The 15,721-nt window shown below is 41.5% G+C and overlaps 1 protein-coding gene across 5 annotated transcripts in view; it reads left to right on the forward strand.

The window, feature by feature from the left end:
* The first annotated feature begins 14,542 nt into the window (after nt 1-14,542).
* PCMTD1 (protein-L-isoaspartate (D-aspartate) O-methyltransferase domain containing 1) overlaps nt 14,543-15,721 on the forward strand; it is a 46,708-nt gene continuing 45,529 nt past the window's right edge. The window contains exon 1 of one of the 5 annotated variants that reach the window (XM_056330782.1): nt 14,543-14,808. The gene's annotated coding sequence lies outside the window, so the exon portion shown is untranslated. Of the gene's footprint in view, nt 14,809-15,685; nt 15,711-15,721 lie in introns of those variants that run through there. The other 4 variants (XM_056330779.1, XM_056330783.1, XM_056330778.1 and 1 more) reach the window with 4 other exon arrangements.

Genomic DNA, 15,721 nt, shown 5'->3' on the forward strand with positions numbered 1-15,721 from the left:
TCCTCGTATCACCAGTTTAGCTCAGGTTCTTTCCAGCCATTTTGTAGTATTTCAGGTCTGGGAGCTTTTGGATTTTGCTAGCACTACAATGATGCTCTAGTAAGTAAACTGTAAAGAAAAATAAGCTAAAAATAAGCTAAAGAAATTGAACTCTCTGGTGCTAACGTCCCAGATGGGAGGAGAACAGTTGGATGCTGACTAAACATAAATCTATCTGCAGCTTTTTAATAAACTTTCCTCAATACAGTGCTAACATAAATAAGGTGTTTCAGAGACTTTTTTGTTAAATATGAATCTTATTTTATGACAGATCCAAGGTCCCACTGAAATTATTAACAATTAGTAGTGCAACATAACTTCCTCCTTTCTTTGCACTAACCAATGACTGTGTTTCTGAAAGTAACTTGCAAAGTCAGAAAAGCTGTCAGCAGAAAGATTAATACCAATGTAATAAGGTCAGAAGCCATTTGATCTATTAAAAGGGAGCAATGTGATAGCTGAGCTACGCAGGTGAGATGCAGTAGCAGTAAAACCATATAATGACATTTCCTGTTCCCAAAGAATTTACACTGTTATTATTAGGCATAGGAAAAAATGAACATATTTTGGGTGTTACTGACCTTTGCAATAACACCACTTTTGGGTGCCCTGACCTTCTGTGACCACTGCAAAAAAAAAAAAAAAAAAGTGTTCATGAATAACCCTAGGAATATTTGGAGGTTGCTTAAATAATAGCAGTCAAAGAAGAAGTTTACCAGATTAAATTTTGTATCTATATATTTATAAGTTTTCATGGCTTCAGATAAAATGTAGGTATTGAGTAAGTTGGTTTGAAGTTTTGGAAACTGGTTATAAGAAGTCAGATTTACATCCTAGCATGCTGGAAGGTTTACATCATGTCTTACTAAGAAGGCAACTGGCATTGTAAGTGTGAGGTCCTGCACCTGGAGAGGAACAACCCCACGCACTAGCACAGGCTGGGAGTGACCTGGTGGAAGGCAGCTCTGCAGAGAAGGACCTGGGAGTCCTGGTGGATAACAAGCTGGCCATGAGCCAGCAGTGTGCCCTGGTGGCCAAGGAGGCCAATGGGATCTGGGCGTGCATGAGAATGAGTGTGGCCAGCAGGTCAAGGGAGGTTGTCCTCCCCCTTCTATTCCACCCTGGTGAGGCTGCACCTGGAGTACTGTGTCCAGTTCTGGGCTCCCCAGTTCAAGAAAGGCAGAGAACTGGAGAGGGTCCAGCAGAGGCATACAAAGATGATGAGGGGGCTGCAGCATCTCCCTTCTGAGGAAAGGCTGAGGGAGCTGGGCCTGTTCAGCCTGGAGAGGAGAAGACTGAGAGGGTACCTTATCAACGCATACAAATGCCTTAAGGGTGAGTGTCAAGGTGGGGCCAGGCTTTTTTCAGTGGTGCCCAGTGACAGGACAAGGGGCAACAGGCACAAACTGCAACACAGGACATCCCTTCTGAGTATGAGGAAAAACTGCTTTGAGGGTGCCAGAGCACTGGCACGGGCTGCCCAGAGAGGCTGTGGAGTCTCCTTCTCTGGAGACACTCAAAACCCACCTGGATGTGCTCCTGTGTGACCTGGTGAACCTGCTTTAGCAGGGGGCTGGACTAGATGATCTCCAGAGGTGCCTTCCAACCCTGACCATCCTGTGTTTCTGTGATTATTTGAACACTGGTTCTTTACCTTTCCATGTTTCCATGTCTTTTCCTTTCTGTGAAATGAAGAGCACATTCCATTCTCTAACTATAAATGTCTCCAGACTCTGCAGTCCCTTGCAGTCACAAATCAAGTACTTACTACAGTCTGGACAATCAGTACATGTTTGTGTTTTGATTCCCACATTCTGATTGTGATGAATGGTGTCATTCCTCTGCAACAGCTAAATTAATTTTAAAAAGCCACACAGACACTACAACCATATACTTAGTTTGTTTCTGTTGCTTGAAAGTCATTAGCCTGTGATAAAAGAAATTAACTGTAATGTTTGAAGGGGATCAGTGAATGAATTAACTGAAGGTTCTGTAAGACTTCTCTTACATTTAATTGCCAGAATGAAGAGCTACTATTATCTTCTTAAATGATCCTTCCTGGCTGCAGGGTAGAAAGCCAGAATAAACAGATAACACATCAACTTTATCAATCTCAGTGATAGTAAAGATAGCACCAAATGAAAGGCTACAAAAAAAGCCTCAGGGTCACTTGGCTAGATGAACTTGTGACAGTGGCATACCCACATTACACAAGGAATTGAAGCCACCCTGACAGCTAAGGTCTAAAGGCCCCAGCAATTATGTGTAAGAAATTTCACAGAAATTTTTAAAGATCTGGGATAAAGTTGGATTGAGCAATGTCTAAAGCTGCTTCTGTGTCATAACAGAAAAGAAAAAATCCTAAACTAGAATCCAAGAAAGTGTACCATTTGTAAGATTATTCAGGACAGCTCTTAGCCGTCTATGATGCATACTTCTTTGTAGCTTTCTAAAATGTGTTTCTAGTGATTTATTCCGGAAAATAAGATGCTTGTACGCCCTCCTCTTCACAGCTGAGGTTCATGAAATTGCTGCAGTTCTTTTTTCTTTTATATTTCTAAATATTCCTCTAAGGATTCTGGCAACTTTTAGAAAATAGAAGACTATCACAAAATATATGAAGAGCTATGCAGTAGCCTTCATTTATATATATATATATATATATATTTTAACGTTTAAAGATGTGTACGAACAAAGTGGAGCATGATTACATATCCTTAGTTGTGTGGGGTCTTTTTGGTTTTGTGTATCTATTTTTTTATATAACTGTGTAATTTAGCCTTAATACAGATGTATATGAAGAAACCCCATGAACCCAGTTAGAACCGAAATTTTATTTGTCATCCAAGTTTTAGCTATGTGCTTACCTTCATGCTGGGTAGTTTCTAGTGGCTTCTATTGCCCTAGAGACTTGAAAACATTTGGATGCTGTTCTATTCATAGGTGTTAATCACTAACTTTGTGTTCAATATGAGTTCAGTTTGCTATTATATGCAAACACTACAACTGCCTTCATTCAGGTGAATTAAAACACACTAAGAAAATGTATCAGTTACTTTCTTACAGAAAGGAAAGTTCTTGAGCTTCACTTCCCATTCTGCAGCGTAAGCCTTCTTTCTAGAGAACAAGTGTTAAATCAGCATGGTTCTCCAGTTACCAACTGCTTAGAAGCCAAAGTGAGATTTAAGTGTAAACTTTGTTCATTGATCTAAATTGACGCTGACACTGGCACAATCTAAATATATGTGTTTACCTGCCACAGACAGATTTACCTGTAATCAAGAGCATGCTTTTAGTTCTATTTTTCCCATAGGAAATGGTTATGTGAAGCACTGAAACACCTAAATATTAGCTAGATACAGACTTTAAAACCAGGAAAGCCAACAGAAATAATTAGTACGCATTCCCTAATATTAATCCATTGTTGCCTATACACTGTAAAACATTTTCAGGAGTGCTGATTCTGATTGATTACATCCTGAAAAATGCAAAAAAGCACAGCAATTCAGTTACAGTTCATTCCTTGGAGGAAGAAAAAGAGGTTTGTATTATCCTTCCATTTTTGCCTGCTTCAGTAATGGGGTATTAAGTCACACAGAGGCAAACAGCACATAAAATGAAAAATTGTATTCTCATGTATATTTGATATAGAGATTTTAATTGTTCCAGGATCAGATTCTGCCACTGCTATAATGTACAGCTTAATGTTAGCAGAATACATTTATACTTTTCTGTCTTGCAGTCCACTTAAAGACTTTCTTGCCACTGAAAGGCTCAACACACATACAAGAAGAAATGTCATGTAGGTACACCCTCACACTTGCACATAGCCCCATTGATTTCAGGCTGTTATTTCACTTGAGAAGTTGCAGACTTTAGAAGAGTCGCTTCCACACTATAAAAAAAAAAATCAAATAAATCTTCCTCTCTCACATCTGGGTTTTCTTCAATGGATTTTTTCTTTTCATGTAATTGTAAAATTAGAGATTAAGTAAAACAAGTAAAGGCATATAATTCCTACGAAGATTTATAGTTGTTTATGCCAAATATTTGATTATTTAGCTTTTTTATTTCTTTGGGTAGTATAAAATTGACAACTGCCAGGAATCAAGATGAAACACTTTCACATGATTTGAAGAGTGATGACTTAGGCACTTACTCAGATCTTGTGGAGTACAAAATGCTCAGTACTGTAGTTGCAATCAAGAATGAGTTGGCTTTAACAAGATCTTCCACTATCATTAATATGGAGTACAGGGAAAACATTGGCCTTTGGCATTTAGTCAAGGCTTAACACAAGCACTAGTCTGCTTACTTGTCCTTGTCTTGCACATTAAGATATATGCATTAGGCAAATTAAAACAAATGAGAAAGATCACAAACTGATTTCTTATCACAATAGTTAGCCATATAATTTCTACAGGAAACCTAATGCCTGCCTAAGGTCATCTGAAATAACCAGAAACTTTTTAACTTGGCGTACCTTACACATGACTAATCCATACAATCTGAATCTAGTTATTATACCCTACACTTACGTATTCACTGCAAAATTTGGCCTGCCAAGTCATGTCATAAAAGAGCTCCATTTGGGCCTGGTCAGTTGAAAAGCTCAGTATCAGGGCTGAGTGCACTAACAGGCTGTAATGGCCCTGATGAGCCCTCCACCCACAACCCCTGCCCATGGCCCCAGAAGATCCATTTCGCCTCAGGTTGCTCAATGCTACAAGCGTACCTACTACCCCCAGCCCTGTATTGTTCAGATTTCTTGGAGTCACCTTAGATCTGGCTTGCTGTCTTGCTTTTGCCTTATGATCTCTGGACTGCTCACAGGATCTACTGCTATTACAACGCTGCTTTGCTTATCCAACTGGAGTGTTACTGGGCTGTGCCCTTGGCAATGAGGGCACTGTGCCTCCCATCCTGTGGCTGCTCTCAGCTCCTAGTTTGCCTTTATCCTCAGTCCTGCTCTTACTGCTCCCTGATATTCAGTGGCTACCATTCCTGTCAAAAGTGAATCTCTCTTAGAAGTGAGGCACCTGAAAGCATTCAGCCTATCATGCAAATAGGTATGCACAGAGGAACACAAGTTAGCACTCTCACCATCGGCATACTCAACTTACAAGATTTGCCTTTAGTATCTTTTTTCTTTTTCCATCTTTAGCTGCTCTTGCTTTTTGAGAACCTTTCTAAAATGTGCTAGTGACACTTCATGATGTAGACAAAAGGGTCTAGCTGTGCTCCAATCTACATGGCTTTGTACAAGAATATCTGAAGGCAGAAAATACCTTGAAGTTAGTGCTATTTGAAACAGCTGCAGAAATGCAAAACAGAGATATGTGTAGTCAAAAAGAGAAGAGCTTTGTTTTGCACTATTCTCATTAGCTATTTTCTGCAACCTTCTGTAACTTCTCAGATCCCAGTTTCATGTGCCCTTTTTCTTCTCTCTCTCATCCTGTTTCCTGCCTTGTCTTTTTATCCATCTTGTTTCCTTCACTCGTCACTTAATCTTCTACCTACCTTTACATACCATAAAGTTGTGAAACTAACCCAAAGCTTGCTACTGCCACCTAGTTCACTCATATGCATATTGCTCCCCATAGCTATATTCACTTACCTATTTTCAATGGCAGTATCTTACCTAGCTAATGTCTCATAATTTTTACCTTTCTCCCCATTGCTCCAAGAGCCAGAGGAATAAAACTGAGAATATTCAATCCATTTAATTTCTTCTACTGTATACCTAAAGGTATGGTGTACAACCACAGATGAGGATTCTAGGAAAGCACTCTAATTAATAAGTTGGGGGCGGATCTGTCCCAGAGATCCTTTAAATCTCCTAACAATTTAATTTCATATAACTTACTAAATAATATGCTCCACATGAAGTTTCATTTTTACTGCTCCACCCATCTGCACATACATCAAATACTTAACAACAGTCAAACACATCATCCAAAAAGCAAAAACAAGCAAAAAAATCCCAGGTGTAAAACCCGTGCCAAAGTCAGGGAAAAATATCAATTGGTTTTCTTTTTTCGGAAAGCATCAAGAGTTTGGATGAGGCTAAAAGAAAAGATTACATTCTAAACCCTTTAAAAAGCAATCTCCATGCTGCAATTTAAGCACAAATCTTTTGGTAGGTCTGTTGGATCTAATGTGTCCTTTTTCCATTTCTCACAAAAATTACTTAAAATGTAAAATATATCCTATGAACTTTAAAAAATAGGACATTAATTTTAATGATCTCTATACAAGAAATTAGTTTCCTTGGTTTTTTTGGTAGCCTGTTGGTAAAGGATGGTTTTATACAGTCCAAAAGAAGACTAAATTAATTTCTATAACAACTCAATGCTATTGATTAAGAGATTTAAATTCTCTTAGGAAGAAAATTACATAAAGTTAACCTTCTCACTTTGGCATAGTATGAAATGTGTTAGAAAGGAAACTAGAGACATTTAGATTTTTGACATATTTACAACATGCAGATAGCTTTCCTCATCTTTCCTACTTAAAGACAAAAGCAGCATGTATAGATACCTAATTGTCACTCTAAGTAAATGGTTGGTCTTAAAAGCCTCTGAAATGATTGCATATACACCAGCTGACTATCAGTAAGAGGATTAATGATAGTGTATTATCAGCCCATATACAGAAGAGAGGCTCTACAAGTTAAATGTTAATTAATATAAATTAAATTACATATTGTTCCATGTTTGATTAATAAAATCAGGCAAAATTACAAATTCCCAACATTTATTAATTTCAGAATAATTTTTTTGCTATTATTATTAAAATACAAAATACAGCAGCTTCCTTTCAATGTGACTCATTCAAGGGAAGCTCATAGACTAGCTTCAAACTATTAATCATGGTGGCATATAATTTTTCTCAGTTCGAAGGACTGTGTTGCTTCTAAAAAAATAGCATTATAAACTTAGCAAAACACGCTATTAATTTAAGAAAAGGAAGACATAAAGAGTCTGTTGTTGACTCACTGTCAGCTACATGCAGTGACAAATCAACGTATTTCCATGGCAAATGTCTTGTGTTTGCAGTTTACAATCAGCGAGTAGGACAGAGGTGATAATATATGACACTTTCTGCTGACACATTCATTTTGTATCCTAATACACCTCTGAGTCAAGTTACAAATGGTTGAAAGAAGAAACACTGAAGGTAGACACTTCTTTTCCCATCATGGGTCATGGATAAAAATAATGGAAGTAGGTATCCATAACTTTTTGAAAGAGAAGAATGGCTTAATATACTCTATTATTTGTGAAATATCATTATAGATGAACAGGTTACTTCTGTACATGAAATCTAAAAGACAAACACTTGCTTTGGTACCAAATTCTAAAAGATTTTTTTAATGTTTGATTACGTGACCAGACTTTACAGCGTGTCAACCATTATCTAGATGTGATCAGTTTGGTATGTTTATCAACAACATTTGGTTATACACTTACCAGTGGTTACAGGCCACTGGAACCCTTGCAATGCTACAAACTCAGGCTTGTTCTTAACAACAGAAAAAAAATGTAGGCACAAGAAGTAAATTGGAAAATTAATCTGAAGTCCAGAGAGCTGATCATGATACACACATCCTTGAGACCAATGTGTACAGCTACAGATTCCATTTAATTTCTTTAAGTTAAAAATGTATTTTAATTTTGTTTTCCTAGCATGTGCTTTCAATGTTGTAAAATATGAACTGAGCATAGCTTATGTTCTGACAGCGAAAATAATCCTTCTGGCTCTGCACCTTCTTTTGCCTGCAGCCAGAATTGCTCCCAGCATCACTGCTCCAGGGGGCCTGAGAGTGCGAACAGTGCTCTAGCACAGGACTTCATGGCAAGGGAAAAAAAGCCTTGTGCACACTCCTAACCAGATGTATGCAGGCACATCACTTTTGGTAATTACCACAGCTATTCCTGCTTACTCAGGGCAACAAGAGATGATGTTTCTGTTACTGCATTTCCTCTGATAAAGCAGCTAGGAGTTGTGATCACTGGAATGGGGCATTAGAGGTGGGATGCACGGTTAGGTTACAGGCATCCCAAATAAGTGTATGTACTTTTTATTTGGAACTGATTCTGTGTGCTGCAGAGGAGCACGATCGTGATCCACAGCATGTGTAACACTGTTCAACTGCTTAATGCAATTTGTATCTGAGAAGAATGTATTCCAAAATCTAGAGCAATGAAAATCGCTATTCCTGAAAATTACAAATGCCTTTAGCAAGGTTATAGTACCTCTCTGAAGGAGGAGAGAGGGGGACAGAGTGTGCAGTTCTAAAAGGAAAAGTGGCAAGTAAGTCTTAAAGACCAGTAGGAATACTCTGTGAAGCAACCTGGCACATAGACATGGCCTGGAGTAAATGATGTTTTACTGCTTTTAAAGATACCTTTTTCAACTAGGTCTGGAGCTTTTCAGGAATGTTATTCTGATCTAAAACTTGATCAGCATACAACCACTTTCATCTAAAACAGTTATGCTGGGTTTGTTTACCCAAACTGCAGATTAACCAGGCCAAGGATGCAGAGACACTAGAGCTTGCATATGTACGTCTGATCAGTATTACAAGTGAAATCTTTTAATTCCCACCTGTCAAAGCAACAAGATACAAATGTGACTAAACTACTTCCAGAGCCAGGCCACACCTGGAAGAAGCACAGCTGCATAGCTGGTTTCAGAAGTCCCCATAAACAGCTTACGGAGCCAGCCTGATGTTTTGCTATTCATCGGAACTGGGGGTTACAATATGAGATGTGACTGTGCAGCCAGATCAGTCTGTCATAGCTTAACTGAGTTAAGCTCATAGTGGGTTAGTGCTGCAGGCAGAACTGAACAGACTCAGCTTGGGTTGGCACTGTGGGCGCTGATCCAGTTCTTTTCCTGGGAAATTCAACACCACTTACTATAAATCTTTGGAAATGGCATGATGAGAGCCACAGAAGGTACACTCCAATACCTGGGAACAAAGAATGCAAAAAATATAACATTTAAGAGGTATGATAGGCAGGCCAAACATTAAGGGGGAAATAAACTGCTTTCCAGCAGTTATTTCATTACTTTTCCCTTGAGCTACTCAATTTCTCTACAGTGCTGTATTTTTTGCTGAGACACACAATGTTAATATGGGAAGACCAAGTCTACAGGAGAAAGCCACCGCAGCACTTCTCTGCTTCAGAGCCAACTTCCTGAAACAGGCTGTGCCAATGATGATATATATGATACAGTGTGAATTATGTGCTCTCTGTATCCAGTTGCTAGAAGTGGTATCAGTCATAGGGAGCAGAGGACAGTATCTGAAAGCTGTAACTGCTACTTATATAGCACATGCTTTTTGTTTTCTACACCTATAAAGCCAACTGGTTAAAGCTTTTCAAGAAAGAAAATCCACCAAAATAAAGGAAAAGAAATAAGGCAATGAAAACAAAAATGAAAAAGACAAAGAGAGAGATCAATGCATATACTGTATGAAGGCAAGAATATCAGGAAGATATCAATATGAGAAGGCATACAAAACTGACAAAACTGACATAGTAAATCAAGCAATTTTAAAATGCTCGATAATTAAATAAGAGAAAAAAGACCAGAGTGAGACTAGATTGGGGGAAGGACGTCTAATAAGATTGTGTAAACTAGAGAAAAAAATTAATTACATGAAAAATTAATGAGAAACAGAATGTTACACAAAACCTCACCAAAAGTTTTAAACATAAATTATGAGCATCTACTATAGTTTCAGAATGAAGGCACTGGTTTTTTTAGTTTTGTAGAATATAAGGAAAGCAGCAGCTTCTGATCTTCATCTCAGTCTAAACACTGGACTACAAATCAGCTCTTGCTGCTCTTGGTGAAACTTTGTCCAGTTCTTCAGCTGGAGTTCTTCAGCTCCAACATTTTTAGTTTCTCATGACTGCATTACATTGGCCACGTATTGTCCCTCAGATGAGAATAAGAAAGAAACAGCAACCACCATTAGCTCTGAAAACTCTTTTTGAGGACAACTTTTTATTCCTGCTTCACTGGCATAATGGAAGCTAATGGATAGGTGAACCTGCTTTAGCAGGGGGTTAGACTAGATGATCCCTAGAAGTCCCTTCCAGCCTTGACCATTCTGTGACTATAAGACTCTGTGATATTTTCAATAAAGAAAAATACGTGAGGGAAAATATAAATATGCAAGAATTGGCAACATTATGTCTTTCACAATTTTACTCAGTTGAACCACTAACAACTGGAATTATTTGCTGGATTAGAAATTTATAATTGTAACATTTCTAAGAGTTATTTTAAAAATTAATTTTAGGTTTTGTCTTAGCTTTTTGTCTGCCTGTGATGAAATATCAAGTTCTACCTACCCAGATATTTGTATCATCCCATTCAAGTCAATTAATCTGCCTATATAGAGAGGGTCTATGCTTTAAACAGAAATTTAACCTTAGCTTTATGGATCAGGTTATCTATTTACATTTCCATAGTATTTTGATTATAACATATTCTACATCGGCTCATCTCTATTTTACTAGTCTCTTGGGATATTTTTTTTATGGGGGCTTTCTGAACTACATGCAGACCAACACTACATCCTGGTTATTTAATTTTATGGCCTACAAAAAAACGCTGTTGAAAAACTCAGGCAGGAGTGACTTCCAATAAAGAAAAAATGCTGATTTTTCAGATCTCAGGGCCACCATGAATTACTACTAAATTATTTTTTCTCAAGTTCACTGAACTCTTATCACTAGATACTAGTTCTAACAATCATAGTTATAGTGCTGACATTCAGAACACTCCTTCAGATGTTTGTCAGTAAGGAAAACGAATGGCAGGTAATGCACAGAACAGTAAATATCCATAATTAAAATGGCTACATTAGAGTTTGTTTCTATGTCTGTGCACGGTATCATTTTCAGTCATATAAAATGAAAGCAATGCAAAAAGGGAGAAAAAGAACAAAAAATTACAGGAAAATGTGGTTTCATTAACTACAGAAAAGAGCAGAATCAAAAAATGATCACCGTTTCAAAATGACAGTAAGTTATATTTTCTAGAGTTGTGTCAACATTCAAATGCATGCACGACAATCTGAAATAACTAAACAGAAATAAAGCTAAGGGGTAGGTCTCTCATATCCTTGTCCTTGCATTAGCTTTCCAAAGCTAAACAAGCAAGTAAAGTTCTTACTTGGCATGGATAAAATGTAAAAAATCCAAACCTTACAAAATCCAACAAAACATACTGTTATAACCTTATGAAAATTAAGACTTTATGGCAGAACATCAAAAATATTTTAAACACTGTCAGCTAAAGCTCCATCAAAAATTTTACAAGTTTAAGCTTTATTCAATTACCAAAATTGCATACATCTCTAAAAATAACTTTTCAAGAAAAACTTTTGTATATATTTTACGTAGCATTTGAAAATATTTTGAGTTTTTCAGTAACACAGACCATAACACCGAAATGATGCAAATCCAGCCAACTTCAATGCAACGATACGTAAATGGTTTTCATTAACGAACTATGATATGCAAAAAATATAAGCAGTGTAAATTAAACATTATTTTTTAGTTTTATGTTAACATAATGTTACATTCAAGGAATGCTGTTTGCACCACTCCTAAGCCTTTTGGGAAGGCCAAACCTCTGTTTTATTATAAAGAGCAACTTTTTTCTGCATAAATAAGAAATTAGATACACGTAACTACTCAAATATATACGACCTCATCTTTACTTGGAACAGTTTTCATCATAAACTACTGTGCATATCTAATTTTCCACTCATTATGGTAACAGTTAAGTCTCAATACTTAAGCTTACTGATCCCTAACAGCAAATTTCAAATTTACCTAAAAAATGGCAGTCTTGATTCCATACTTCTCTATTAGGCATCTGAATGTTATAACCTTCACCAGCACCACAGAATGAAGACAAACTGCAGTTGTCCACCTAGTTCAGACTTATTTTATTTGCATGATTATGAAAAAATAAGTATCAAAAGAACAAAGAATGCTTACACCTGCATAGATAGTAAAAAACCCCCAACATTTCACAGATCAATGACGTTTTGGGGGCACATTAGCCTATACAACCCATCGTTTTATGAGGTGAAAGGTGTTCACTGTGATTCAGTTAAGTGCTCTACAGGGGTTTTGAGTTAAGAAAGATAATTTATACAGAGCTTTGATGGGCCTGTCATGTAATATTTAAGCTGAGATGCATTTTTTGAGACTATTAACTTACAACTCAAATGTAAAAAAGGTTGCCCAAATTATGCACATCTCACATTTAAAATAATGGTGTGATAATAATAAATATCTTTCCCATCAAGATGCAGAAGTTACATACTGCAACAGAAAATATGTACACGTAGTCTGATGATGATGTGAGTTATAGCAGGTTTGGAGAATTGTACATGCTTGAGTAGAATTTTCTGCTAGATCTGAATGCTGAGGCTTCTTTTCAGCTCTGAGAGAATACGTAAGAATGACCTTCCTAACTGGATGCCCATGTCCACTGTAAATGGAAAAAAAAATTGTATCAGTTCAAGCATAACATGTTAACTTACAGGGAAAAAAGCAATCTGAAAAAATATCTTAACATTAAATGAGCAAAATACGGACATTACTTCTGTCCTGAGTGAATACTGATTAAGTGCACCTTGTTTGACAGGTAACAAGCAAGTGTTGGTCATGCACACGAAGATCTAGGATGTGATGGAACGAGAGGGAATGAAAACCAGGGAACCCTCATACATACAATAGGCAGGGAATTATACACACTTATTACATCTATCTAAACATTCTTAATAGAAAAAATACTCCATACACAAAGTCAGCAAAAATTATTTAAGTTTACTATCTGAGGGCAAGGCATATTTCAATGTAAAAATGGAATTTACTTGTTTCTCGCATGTAAGGGAACATCCATTACAGCAGTAGCAGTATGGAAATTTGTAGGATTATTTGAATCCCTCAGTCCAACTAACAAAAGACAGAATTATTTCTCAGATACAGCCTAGCAGAAACCCTCACCCTTATGTTGCCAATTAGCTCCAGCTCAGTTGTTACCATCTACAACCATTGTGCTGCAGGTATTGGCTAATTCTGCCCCCCAACAGCGTAATACTCATTCCTGGCCTCTTACCAGGTACATTTGTGTATACCTCATTTCTCAGGGCTTTTACTCAGAAATCCTGTTCCACCAGTATTCAGACTTTGGCTAAAACTCAAAACTTTATGCTTCTCAGCTGCATTTCGCAAAACTCTCACTGCTTAAACTGCTCCAGATTAAATTATCATTATAAATGTCACCGAGTTGCCTAAGTTGTTTTTATTGCAACAACCACTCCAGACATTCATGTTTTCATATGCAGTAGCCTGAAATCCATAAACACTACACCTTGCCTGATCATTTGTGAATATAAACTTAAGTGTTCCACAAGTGTGACTACCACCCGTTTTCTGATAAGAGATCTCTGGTGTTTCTCATTCCTTTCCTCAGTGGAAAACTGATTAGCCAAGCTGCTGCAAGTCCTGACACCTGTGTACTTTTAATTCTTAAAAAAAACAGGAGCAGTGTGCTTTCCCCATTCTCTGACTCCCCAAATCTCACCGCATTTCTCCAGCCCCCCCCGAAACCAAACATGGGACCTTAGCAAGGTCACTGGAGACCAGGGCTCAGAATGACCCCATTACTTTTAGTCACTTCGGGCCTCCCCGGCCTGCACCGAGGCCCTCGGCTGTCCCGACCTCCACTTGCTCCTGCCTGTTCCCTGCCAGAGCACTTCTTCCTTTCACAAGTTCCTCTCAGCTTGCCCTGCGATCTCTCTTCCCCGTAGTTTTTCGAACTATCTTATCTTCCAGAGCATCAAAGCCCGGAGCCCCTTCTCTCGGAGGCAGCTGCGCCACCTTCTGACTCCCCCTGTGCGAGGCCCTACAGAAAGGGGGGATGTGACGAGACGCCGGCCTGCCCCTTGCCGCTTCTCCTCGGAAAAGGCGAACGCGCCATAAGCTGAGGAGGCCCGGTGAGAGCGGAGCCGTTTCGGCTGGGCGCCGGGTACCTGGCGCACTACTTAAAAACCAGGCCTGAGAAGCAGCGTGTCCTCCTTCACCCTCCGGCCACGCTGCCGCTCCCCACCCGCGGCCGGCCCGGCCCCCCACCGCGGGGACTCGTTTTCCCTCCTCCGCGGCCCCGGGGAGCCCCGGGCCGGCCCCAGGAAGGGGTTCCCGGCCTGGTGAGGGGAGAGCGCACGGCCTAGCCCTACAGCGCGCACAGCCATCCCCCCCGGTCCCCAGGCGGCTGGTGACAAGCGCCATGAACGCCGCCCTCCCATTGGCTCTCGGGCTGGCAAAGCACGGCCAATCACGGCTGGGAGCGGAGCGGCTCGCCTCCCCCCGCTCCTCCTGCCAGGCCGCCCCGCGGCGCGGAGGGGGCTGGGCCGCCAGCGGAGGCAGCGTCACGTGACCTTCTGTTTACATCCTCTCAGCTGTTGGGGCCCCTCCCCCCCGCCCTCTCCTACATCAACACAAACGGTGGCGGCGACCCGCGGGCCCCTCGGACGTGGGGGCCGGGGCGGGTAACGCCGAGGACACGCTGCTCTCCGCTTGCGCCGGCTCCCCCTCCCTCGGCGACTGCCCCCGCTGTGCTCCGCCCCAGCGACCGGAGCGCTCTCCCGCTGCCGGCGTACCCCCCAGCCCAGGCAAGTCTCGCCGCCGCTGCCCCGCGCGGGGTCCCGGGCCCGCTGCGGAACGGGTGAGTGTCCCGCGGGGGCCGGGGAGCGGGCAGAGCCGCGCTTCCCGGCTGCGCTGTGCGGCATAAAGGCGCCACCGGCCGGCCGGGGCGGCGGGCCAGCCGGGCGGCGGGGAGCGCGGCCCGCCGGCCCCTGCCCTTCCCGCGCCGCCCTGGCCGCTGGGGTTCCCATTGTCCGCTGGCCCCGCACGCAGGCGCGCGCCCTTCGGGGGCGCGGGGGGGGGCTGTTTTCGCGCAGTCGGGACAGGGCGAGGGCTCGGCGCCGCTCCCGTCTGCGGGGGTGGGGGACGGGACCGGGACGAGGAGGGTGTGCGTACACCCTCGGCAGCCAATTCCTCCTGCTCCTCCTCCCGCCGCTCCCCAACCTCCCCCCCCCCCCCCCCTACCTCCCGCGTCTTTTCGCTGCCTGCGTAATAAATACTCCCTGGCCCGGAGGGGGCTGGGGAAGAGGTGTTCGGTGTGCTGCCGCGGCCGGGGCAGGCGTGAGGGGACGTGGAGGGGAGGGGAGGGGGCTTCAGCCTTGAGATCCGGGCGAGGGGGGTAGAAGCGAGGTGAGGGCAGCGCTCGGCCCCCGCTGCGGCTCTGCGCCCAGCCTCCTCCCCGTGACGGCTGGCGTTTCTGCCTTTGAGGAAATGCAGTGAGAGCAGGAGCTTACTACTTTTTTTTTCTTTTCTTTTCCCTCCCCCCTCCTCTCCCGAATCCCTATAACCTCAGGCTCTTGCCGGGGCTGTGTCTTCCAGGCCAAGGCGTTTTGGGGGAGGCAAAAGGGGGGTGCGAGGCAACGTTTTGTTTCAGGAGAAACCTACGGGCTAAGGAGGGGTATTTCCCCTTTCGGAGGGGAGGTGTTGCGGCAGCAGGGAGGGGAAAACACTTTGTTTGCATAAATAAAGAACGCAAAGCGCACGGTAAGTTCCTT

This window comes from Falco biarmicus, chromosome 3 (assembly GCF_023638135.1).
Source record: "Falco biarmicus isolate bFalBia1 chromosome 3, bFalBia1.pri, whole genome shotgun sequence".
Taxonomy (NCBI): domain Eukaryota; kingdom Metazoa; phylum Chordata; class Aves; order Falconiformes; family Falconidae; genus Falco; species Falco biarmicus.